Source organism: Tursiops truncatus, chromosome 20, assembly GCF_011762595.2.
Source record: "Tursiops truncatus isolate mTurTru1 chromosome 20, mTurTru1.mat.Y, whole genome shotgun sequence".
NCBI classification, from domain to species: Eukaryota; Metazoa; Chordata; class Mammalia; order Artiodactyla; family Delphinidae; genus Tursiops; species Tursiops truncatus.
Window position 1 is genome coordinate 44,576,578 of NC_047053.1, and position 11,551 is coordinate 44,588,128.

Below are 11,551 nucleotides of genomic sequence, written 5' to 3' on the forward strand. Positions count from 1 at the left end.
TGGTATCTTTAAAAAGCAACTACTAGTTAAATGAAGTAGTGAAGTCAAGAAAAGTAAGACAGAAAAGTCTCCATTCATTTTATCAATTAGGGCACCATTATCTTCACCAATAACCGCTTTGGAAGAGCACTGGGCAAAAACTGGATTAGCACATAAATGAAAGGTGAGAAACATGGATAAAAGTGAGAGTGGATGCCTCTTAAAGTCAGACTTGAAAAGAAGAAATACAGGAGGTAAAAGAGATGGGTTGAAGAAGGACTTTTTAGTATGAGAGGCACATGTGGATATTTAAATTCTGAAAGAAGTGGAAAAGGGTACTTGAGAGGGCAGAGTTCCACATCCCAAAAGGAAAATTAACTGGCCTTGACTGATGAGGAGCCCAAGCCCCTATGATCTACTCTTTCACAAAAAGCATTTAACCAATACGCTCCAAAAACAAACAAAAAAACACCAAAGAAATGTGACAAGATCCTAAATTCTACTTTTGAACTCATTTCTCATTTTTACACCATGTTTATTGGGTGTAAAAAGTACTCACACAATAATAATACTCATTGAGTGCTTACTATTTCTCAGGCACTTACTATTTATAAGCACTTTATATGTATTAGTTCATTAAATTCTCTGGATTAATAATATTATTCTCATTCTACAGAAGACAATGAAGGTTTAGAGAAGATCACCAGTGAAGCTGTACTTTACTATCATATGCCTCTCATCATCTATTAACCACCCTAAGCCTCTCTGTTTAAAAAGGGAAAAAAGGCAACACTTTCAATTTCCCTAAATTTTGACTTAAGTTTTGGCACATTAATCACCAATTTCTCCATTAGCTCAGACGTCTGAAGGCAGAATGGCCAAAGTATGCTGTGTAATCCACAGCACATGGTTAATAATCCACCAGGCCCCCACACTCTCCTAATATCAACCCTCCCAGGGAACGTCTGCCAAATAAATGAAATGAATCTCCAGTTGACTTACAGTCAGTCAGCTGTTGAAAAGAGAGATGGGCAGGAAAAAACCAAACTTCTCTTAATTCAAAACACTCAGCCTACTTGACCGAAAACTTGGTTCTCAAGGAAGTTACAAATGCTTGTGTCTCCCTTTTTTTTTTTTTTAAAGCTGAAGGGAAAAGTGGGACAAAAAGGAACTGCTTAGGGGAAAAACAAACAAACAAACAAACAAAAGCCTGTTCAAAGGCCTCCAGAGCTCTCTGTCAAGAGATCTGAACAATTTAAGAAGACAGTATAACACAGAGCGGAGAGTAAAACACCTCTGTGTTCGAATTCAAATTCCCCTATACTTACTAGCTTTGTACCCTTGGACAAATTAATTAACCTCCCTGAGGTCAGTGTTTTCTGATGATGATATGACAGCAATATTTGTACCCACCTACTTCACAGAATTACTTTGAAAATTAAATGAGATGATTTAGGTAAAGAATTTTTAAATTCTTGATGTATATTAGGAGCGCCCCCACCAAAAAAAAAAAAAAATCAAAAAGTTCCATAAAATAGAAATAGTACACTCTCTGGTCACAATTAAGTGTAATCTATGAAATACAATTAAATCCCTTGCTCTTGATTAGAACATTTTACTCAATATCATCAAAGTATCGACTCTGTTAACTTATGAATTTAATGAAAATCCAATAAAAATACTAACAATCATTTTCTGGGAAAATTGGGAGCTAAGTATACATGAAAATATCACGAAAGAATATTGAGAGGAAAAGCTATGGGGGAAAGGAGAGACCTAGACCTACCAGATACTGAAACAAACTACAAAACTTCTATAATTAAAACCACTAACACATAAATAGACATGGGTATTGGTGCATTAACAGACTGATGGAATAGAATAGAAAATCCAAAAATAGCCCCAATTACTTCACTATTTTCCCCATAATATATCTGACACACATCCCTTTACAGAACATACACGAATGAAACATCTGTTTTACATAATTTTTATCGCTGCAGCTATCAACTGATCTCCCCTAAGAAGAGAGACTGTCTCATTCATCCTTCCACCCATCCATATAGCCACAATACCAAATTCAGAACCTTATTTTTGACTCTGAATAGTTAACAGTGGTAGAATGAATTAACGAATATCCACAGGCAATGAGGATAATTTATCTCAGAATCGAATGATAAATAACTGCAAATTCACCAATTACTGGTGAATATCATCATGTAAAATCTTTTTTGTCAAGGAAGCATAACTCTAACTCTCAAAGTGAACTCTAAAGTAACTCTCAGAGATTATTTGCAGCTTGCTCTGTTAACACTAAAAATGACCATCCTCAGGCTTCCCTGGTGGCGCAGTGGCTACGAATCTGCCTGCCAATGCAGGGGACACGGGTTCAAACCCTGGTCCAGGAAGATCCCACATGCCGTGGAGCAACTAAGCCCATGCGCCACAACAACTGAGCCTGAGCTCTAGAGCCCACGAGCCACAACTACTGAGCCCTTGTGCCACAAGTACTGAAGCCCGCGCGCCTAGAGCCTGTGCTCTGCAACAAGAGAATCCACCGCAATGAGAAGCCCACGCACCGCATCGAAGAGTAGCCCCCGCTCGCCGCAAATAGAGAAAAGCCCACACGCGGCAACAAAGACCCAATGCAGCCAAAAATAAAAATAAATTAAATAAATTAAAAAAAATATTTATATTAAAAAAAATGACCATCCTCCTAGACACAAAGACTCACTGGTACTTTATTCCCAAAATGAGGCCAACAACTTTGATGGTTTATTAAAAGTAGAAGAAAAACTTCAAACTGTCAAATACAGTTAGCAGAAATACGTTTACCACTTTTACATTAAAAATTAGATTAGCGCTAATCTAGAGATTAGATTAACTCTTATCGGCTCCTTTAGGTCTACCCTCAAATGTGGTGATCATTAATCCCAGGGTAGTATCCTTAACACTAGATTTTTATGTCATATGTGATTTTATGTCTTCCTTCCTAATTCTTATATTTGTTCTTGTCTTATAAAGTACTGCCTGTGACTGCCAGTTCAATGATGAATAAAAAACGGTAATATTGGACTTTCTGCTCTGATTCCTTATCTTAAAGCAAATAATTCTATCATTAATCATTCAATGTGATTTTTCCTTTAAGAGTTTAGTAGATAATGGGCTTCCCTGGTGGTGCAGTGGTTGAGAGTCCGCCTGCTGATGCAGGGGACGCGGGTTCGTGCCCCAGTCCGGGAGGATCCCACATGCCGCGGAGCGGCTGGTCCCGTGAGCCATGGCCGCTAAGCCTGCACGTCTGGAGCCTGTGCTCTGCAACGGGAGAGGCCACAGCAGTGAGAGGCCCGCGTACCGCAAAAAAAAAAAAAAGAAAAAAAGAAAAAAAGAGTTTAGTAGATAATCCATTACCAAGTTAAGTAAGTTTCTTCTAAATGTGCTAACAATCAATTTTTAACATAAATGGGTACTAAAATTTGTTCCTACATCAATTAAGATGAACATATGCTTTCTCTATTCTGTTAATGTGGTGATCACTTAACATGTTTTCTATAGTTAAATCACCCTTACAATCTTGGGAAAAATCTACTTGGTCAAGATGAATTTTGTTATTTTTTTAGTTTCAATTATTTCATATTTTGAGAGGGGTTAAACATGACTAGAATTAGTTGCTAATCATTTAAGGACAGAATCTCCCCCAGAGTACCTTCACAGAAAATATGCTCAAAATTGTTGAAGAGTCACAAGTTCTATTTGTGTATGTGTAGAATCTCTTGTTCAAGTACATAATGATATGCATATTAAAACAGAAAAGATGTACACCAGAAACAATGTAAATTAACTATACTTCAATAAAAAATAAATTTAAAAAATAAAAGAGAAAGAGCTTTCAGACCAAAGTGATACGAGATTTCACTTTCTTTTTCCTGTTTTTTTTTCACAAAAAACAAACACGTCTTCTAGGCTTTCTTTTCTCAGAAAAAAGCATAAATTCTCAATGAAATCAACTCTGTGGAAAAAAACTTTAAAAAAAAAGCTATACAGATAGAAATTACTGCCCTCTAAGACTTGAATCATTTCAATATCATCTGACATAATCCAACTATTTAAATTACTGTCCTTATTATTTAAAATTAGGAACAAAAGAAGCCTGTATGCAACTTTATACCTAAAAGGATAATTTTTTTTTTTTTTTTTGCGGTACACGGGCCTCTCACCATTGTGGCCTCTCCTGTTGCGGAGCACAGGCTCCAGATGCGCAGGCTCGGCGGCCATGGCTCACGGGCCCAGCCACTCCGTGGCATGTGGGATCTTCCCGGACCGGGGCACGAACCCGTGTCCCCTGCATCGGCAGGCGGACTCTCAACCACTGCGCCACCAGGGAAGCCCTAGAAGGATGATTTTTAAAAGTCCATGCCAGGGTCCAGTGGTTAGGACTCCTTGCTTCCACTGCAGGGGGCCCGCGTTCAATCCCTGGTCGGGGAACTAATATCCCACAAGCCGCGCAGCGTGGCAATCAATCAATAAATGTCCATGTTATAGTAACAGCAAGAAAATGAAATGAAACTATGATCAGTTAAGGTTTATCAAACTTTTCTTAAAAAGTTAAAACCTAGTATAATAATGTCAGTTCCATATAATGCCAGATCTGATCTTTATGCAATATTAAATTTGAATCTCATCACAAAAAGTAACCATTTTAAAACTTCTGTAATGGCAAAAGTTACCATAAAACAAAGTTAAAAGAGAAATGACAGAAAAAAATAAATATAGAATTTAACAGAGGACTAATATCCAGAACATATAAAGAGCTTCTACAAATCACTTAGAAAACTGTCAGACAAAATAGAAAAATGGTTAAAACAGTATAAACATGGAATTCACAGAAGTAGAAATGGCAAATAAGAATATGAAAATATGATTACCACACTAAGAACCAAAGAGATTAAACTTGAAACAAACATTATGGTAACATTTTTAACCCACTGAACTGGCAAAAATTTTAAAGATCTGTTAAAACTCAGTATTTTCAGGATTATAAAGAAACAGACTTTTTTTTTTTTTTTTTACTGTGCATGGCTATGAATGTAAATTAATTCCTCCTTTTTGTAAAGCAATTTTGCAGTATCTGACAGCAATCAAAATACAATTATCGGGCTTCCCTGGTGGCGCAGTGGTTGAGAGTCTGCCTGCCAATGCAGGGGACACAGGTTCGTGCCCCGGTCCGGGAAGATCCCACATGCCACGGAGCGGCTGGGCCCGTGAGCCATAGCCGCTGAGCCTGTGTGTCCGGAGCCTGTGCTCTGCAATGGGAGAGGCCACAACAGTGAGAGGCCCGCGTACCACAAAAAAAAAAAAAAAAAAAATACAATTATCCTGGGACTTCCCTGGTGGTCCAGTGGCTAAGACTCCAAGCTTCCAATGCAAGGGACCCAGGTTCGATCCCTGGTCAGGGAACTATATCCCACATGCCTCAACTAAGAGCTTGCATGCCATAACTAAAAAAAGATCCCGCATACTGCAACTAAAGATCCCACATGCTGCAACTAAAGAACCGGCATGCCGCAATGAAGATCCTGAGCGCCACAACGAAGATCCTGAGTGCCGCAACTAAGACCTGGCGCAGCCAAATAGATATTTTTTTAAAATACAATTATCCTAACTCAGCAATCCTAGGAATATATTCTGTTGACATACTAAAATATGAACCAAAAGATGCACACACAAGGGAATTCCCTGACGGTCCAGTGGTTAGGACTCCAGGCTTTCACTGCCGAGGGCCCGGGTTCGATCCCTGGTGGGGGAATTGAGATCCCACAAGCTGCGCAATGCTCGCAAAAAAAAAAAGATGCACACACAAGAATGTTCACTGGGTAACTATAACAGCTAAAAAGAAACAACCTAAGTATTCAGCAATAGAAGACAAGTACCCTCTACTTTTAATTACTGCCAGTATTTTTGCCTACTATTTTATATTATCTATTCTATGGTTAAAAAAGAATAACTTCAAGATAAATTAAGTGAAAAAAGAAAGTGATAGAACACTTGGTACAGTATGATTCTATATCCATGTTTTATTAAGGAAAAAAATACTATGTGAGTGTGTATAAGCCAAATGCATAGGGCAAATCTAGAAAACTTATACATACACTAAACTATGAACAGTAGTTACTTCTGGGAAGAGAATAAGACAAGGTACGAGGAGGAACCTACACTTCTTACTCTATATACTTCTATACTGTTTGAAATTTTTACAGTGAGCATGTAGACTTATAATACTTGTGTAACTGAAAAACAATGAAAATTAAAATGTTTAACATATACTATTGTACTTTCTGGATTTTTAAATAATTTACACTTCAAAAATCTGCATTATAAAGTAGAGACTATATCTGCAGTTTTTAAAAACAATAAAAGAGCCAAGAGTTACTTATTTTTAATCTAAATTATTATAAGTAACAAATTGTTTCTCCTTTTGTTTTCTGCCTTGTTTGAAAGTCTCTGAATTCTCAAATTTGGAGAATTTGAGTCTCCAAATTCCACTTCAAAAGCAGACAATACTTGCAATTTGATTCCATATTAACATCTGTTATAAAACCGGACAGGCACACAAGCATATTTTTGCCACAGGTCCTTATGTGTTTATGTTTTCATTTATTTTATTTATGTATTTAATGTTCAAATACTCCAAGATGATTAGCATAATACTGAAAAATGGAAGGTACTGATTTTTCTGTGATTTTAAGGAAAAAATTACTAAGACACAAGAATACACACTATTATTAAACACAATTGCCATTAGTATATAAACATAATTCTCAAAATAATACACACTTCCCCTCAAAAAAAAAAAATCAACTACACTAGGTGGCAACTGTAAAGGACACATTATGACAAATTGTAAATACACACACAGAGTTGTCATAAAACCAATTATCTCATCAAATTCAGATTTCAAACACAGAAAAAGGCACTCATCTCAGAATAATTTCTATAAAACTATTTCAAGTAGATAAGCTTTTGATTATTTGAACAGAGGAAAATTTAAATTATAGAAAAGGGTATCATATTGTGTTTGCACCCCAAAAAGGGAGGGGCTACTTGAACCTCTGTTTCCTTACAATAGAACCTAAATCTAAAGCTATAGAAATTCCATATTTGTGTTTATTTCTTTTTCATACAAATGTATGTGTTTTTAGGGTTCTGAGAAACATGTTTTAAGTTCTTTTCAGTTACTAAAAAAGCTCTAAGTCCAATAATCAGTTATCCAGTATTTCATGCCAGACAGGAGCATCTCAGCACTATTTTGAAAAATGAAAAACATTATGTATACAGTATGGAAGAATTCTGGAAGTACAGATTAGACATATTTCCTGCCCTTAAGAATCTTATAGTCTAGTTGAGAAGCCATGACTAAGAAACATAAAACAACTACTATCAAATTAGTGCTAAACCATTAGTGCTAAAATGAACTACCAAAACATTTATAGCCAGCACAAAAGACAGTCCAAAATAGGAAAGTGCAATTAACAGAACAAATATTTGTTAAGCACACAAGTATATGAAGGTACTGTGTGTAGAAAATAAACACCATAACTAAGTTACATCATCTAGCAAGGCAGTTAAGACAAACAAGCATAGCAGAAAGCATTAAGTGCCTTAAGTACAAGGAGTTCTGAGATTTCAGAGGAAAGAACTAAAACTAGCTTCTAAATAATTTGAAGAAGCTGTACAAGGGAGGTATAACTTTAACTGAACTCTAAGGATGGTACGGTTTTTAACCAGTGACTAGAGAAAGGATAACCCAGGAGGAAGAAATAAAGACAAAATTTTAAAATGAAAGGGGCAAGATATATGAGAGAATAAAACGAAACATTCCAAGTTCTCTAGAATCAAGGGAAAGAATAAGGCTTAAAAGGTAGACTGGGTTAATTATTGGAATGGCTTGAATGACAGGCTAAGAAGTCTGGATCCTACTCTGTCAAAAATAAGGAGACATTAAAAGTTTATGAGCAGGAGAAAGACCTGATCAAAGTGAAGCTCTAAGTAACATTAATCTGATAGTGATGTCCAGAATGGGCTGCAGGACAAAGGACTCAAAGTAGAGAAACCATTTGTTTGTCAACTATGGCAACCATCTCAGTCTGATGTAATAAGGACTGGATTATGGTAGTGGAATGAGTAAGAACGGGAAAGGAAGGATAGGTTAAGAGATTTCAAAGAAGAAAAAGTAGGTTTGAGAATTAGGGTTGGAAGGAATAGGGAATTAATTATAAATCTAAAATTCCTCCCTTGTTTGGAAATGTTTATTAACTCCTGACTACCTATTGGATAAAATCCAGACTTAGTCTATCATTTAAGTCACTGTACAATCTGACCTCAGGTTTTCCTTTCTTCCCCTCCCTACCCTACTGTACACCTGACATTTTATATCTTTGGCTTTTTCTCCTTTTTTTTTTTGGCCGAACCGCGCAGCATGTGGGATCTTAGTTCCTGGACCAGGGATTGAACCCGCGCCCCCTGCAGTGGAAGCGTGGAGTCTTAACCACTGGACCCCCAGGGAAGTCCCTATATCTTTTGCTTTTGCTCATGCTTCTCTCCACCTGGAGATCAGTTTAGACCACTGGAATTACTTGGACTGAGAGTGGGACAGAAGAGGTTCCCAAAGAGAATGGGGCAAAACTGTAAGACTCCTCTACTTCAGCAGCTGGCAATTTACAAAGTAGGTGAAACTGGCAACTAATTATATCTGGGGGAGCCACATTAAGAAACTGTTTGGAGACCAGTATGGAGGTTTCTTAAAAAACTAAAAATAGAGCTACCATATGACCCAGCAATCCCACTCCTGGGCATATATCCGGAAAAGAAGAAAACTAATTAGAAAAGATACATGTACCCTAATGTTCATAGCAGCACTATTTACAATAGCCAAGACACAGAAGCACCTAAATGTCCACTGATAGATGAATGGATAAAGATGTGGTATATATATACAGTGGGATACTTCTCAGCCATAAAAAAGAATGAAATAATGCCATTTGCAGCAACATGGATCGACCTAGAGACGATCATACTAAATGAAGTCAGAGAAAGACAAATATCATATGATATCACTTACACATGGAATCTTAAAAAATGATACAAATGAACTTATTTACAAAACAGAAACAGGCAATTCCCTGGCGGTCCAGTGGTTAGGACTCAGCGCTTTCATTGCCAGGCTTGGGTTTGATCCCTGGTCAGGGAACTAAGATTCCCACAAGCCCCATGACACGGCCAAAAACAAAACAGAAACAGACTCACAGACATAGAAAACAAACTTATGGTTAACAAAGGGGAAGGGGAGAGAGGGATAAATTAGGAGTTTGGGATTATCAGATACACACTACTACATATAAAATAGATAACCAACAAGAACCTACTGTAGAACACAGGGAACTATATATACTCAATATCTTGTAATAACCTGTATTGGAAAAGAATCTGACAAAGAATAATATATAAAGAATGTATAACAATCACTTTGCTGTACCCTGAAACTAACACAACACTGTAAATCAACTACAGTTCAATTTAAAAAGAGAAACTGTTTAGGGAGCAGATAGAAATTAATCATTTCACTGTACAATCTTCTGTACAATTTGCCACACATACACATTTAGCTTATTCAATGTTTTTAACTTTTTAAAATGATGCATAAAAGATATAAAAACTGGGGCTTCCCTGGTGGCGCAGTGGTTGGGAGTCCGCCTGCCGATGAGGGGAACGCGGGTTCGTGCCCGGGTCCGGGAGGATCCCACATGCCGCGGAGCGGCTGGTCCCGTGAGCCATGGCCGCTGGGCCTGCGCGTCCGGAGCCTGTGCTCCGCGACGGGAGAGGCCACAACAGTGAGAGGCCCGCATATCGCCAAAAAAAAAAAAAAAAAAAAGATATAAAAACTGGGTAACAACCTGTTTCAATTCACCTCAAAATCAATCACAATATCAGAACAAGTCCTAACTTTTTTTTTTTTAATTTTGGCTGCGACTACACAGCTTGAGGGATCTCAGTTGCCTGACCAAGGATTGAACCCAGGCCTGGCAGTGAAAGCGCCGAGTCCTAACCACTAGACGACCAGAAAACTCCCAAGTCCTAAGTCTTGTTCTTCATGGTTCAAGCCAAATAACTACCCCAAGGCAACTCTGATCTTTCTCCCATCACTGTGTAGCGAAGTTTAAAACTAAAAGTTTTAATAGAGAAAAAAGGCAAAGAAAGTCCTTGACTGCATATCAATATAAATTTATTTTTACACTTAGAAAAAGAAAGTGATATCCCTATTAAAACATATTTCTGGGCCGTATACTATTAACAAAAGAAAATGTTTCAGTGTAATTCCAAAATGTAAGGTAATCTCTGAGTAATGACTTACTTTTCTAAATAATTAGTAATTTTTTAAAACTTAGTAATTTTCTACATTTCTAAAATGTATTATCTTGTAATCAGTTTTGCTTAAACAATGTTACAAACTGACAATAATTTCAATCTTTACAATACACCCTAATGGACTTAAACTGAGGACTGATTATTTAATAAATAACCTTTGATTTCTCCTTATATGCTTGATACAAATTATACAAAATAAGTCCCTGCCCTGCCCCCAAGGAGGTTTCAGCCTAGTAAGAGACAAGATATAGCATTAAGCTCAGCAATTGCTCAAGAGACAAGTCACAGAAAGGTACACTAGTCCTTAAGCTTTATTTCCAAAATTAACTAAAAGCTTAGGAATGTGTGTTCTATCCAATTTCCTACATTACTTAAGGTTTCAATGCTAAAATGCATTCAAACTGATTTCCAAACTACAAGAGTACAAGACCCCGAAACAGCCATTAAGATATTACTAACTAGGGCAGAAAAGGAGATTTACATTCTAGAAAAAATTTCAACACAGTAGATAAAGCAACCCAACTTGTCTCCCTAAATATTCATTCTTCAACAATTCCCCCCCAACCAAAACTAAAAAACATGTGTGTGAGATGCACACTTTAAGAATGTTTCTAGAATTTTTATTTTTTTCAGTTTTTTCCTTCACAAACAGAAAAGTACAAAAATTTTATTCTTCATAATGATGACTATTTGAAATGTCTCATTATTTTAGGTTAGTCACATTTTTTATTGATGTACAGTTGTTGTATAATATGTTACAGGTGTACAATACAGTGATTCACAATTTTTAAAGGTTAAACTCCATTTATAGCTATTATAAAACATGGGCTAGGGCTTCCCTGTTGGCGCAGTGGTTGAGAGTCCGCCTGCCGATGCAGGGGACACGGGTTTGTGCCCCGGTCCAGGAGGATCCCACATGCCGCGGAGCAGCTGGGCCATGGCCCGTGAGCCATGGCCGCTGAGCCTGCACGTCCACAGCCTGTGCTCGCAACGGGAGAGGCCACAACAGTGCGAGGCCCGCGTACCGCAAAAAAAAAAAAAAAAAAAAGGGCTATACTCCCCTTCAATATATCCTTGAAGCCTATTTTATACATAATAGTTTGTACCTCTTAATCCCCTATCCCTATGTTGCCTGTCCCCCTGAGGTTAGTCA

General features: G+C 37.3%; 1 protein-coding gene across 2 annotated transcripts in view; it reads right to left on the reverse strand.

Annotated features, from left to right (window-relative positions):
* The window catches only part of SMURF2 (SMAD specific E3 ubiquitin protein ligase 2), a 119,331-nt gene that overhangs the window by 81,546 nt on the left and 26,234 nt on the right, over positions 1-11,551 (reverse strand). The gene's annotated exons all lie outside the window — the stretch shown is intronic.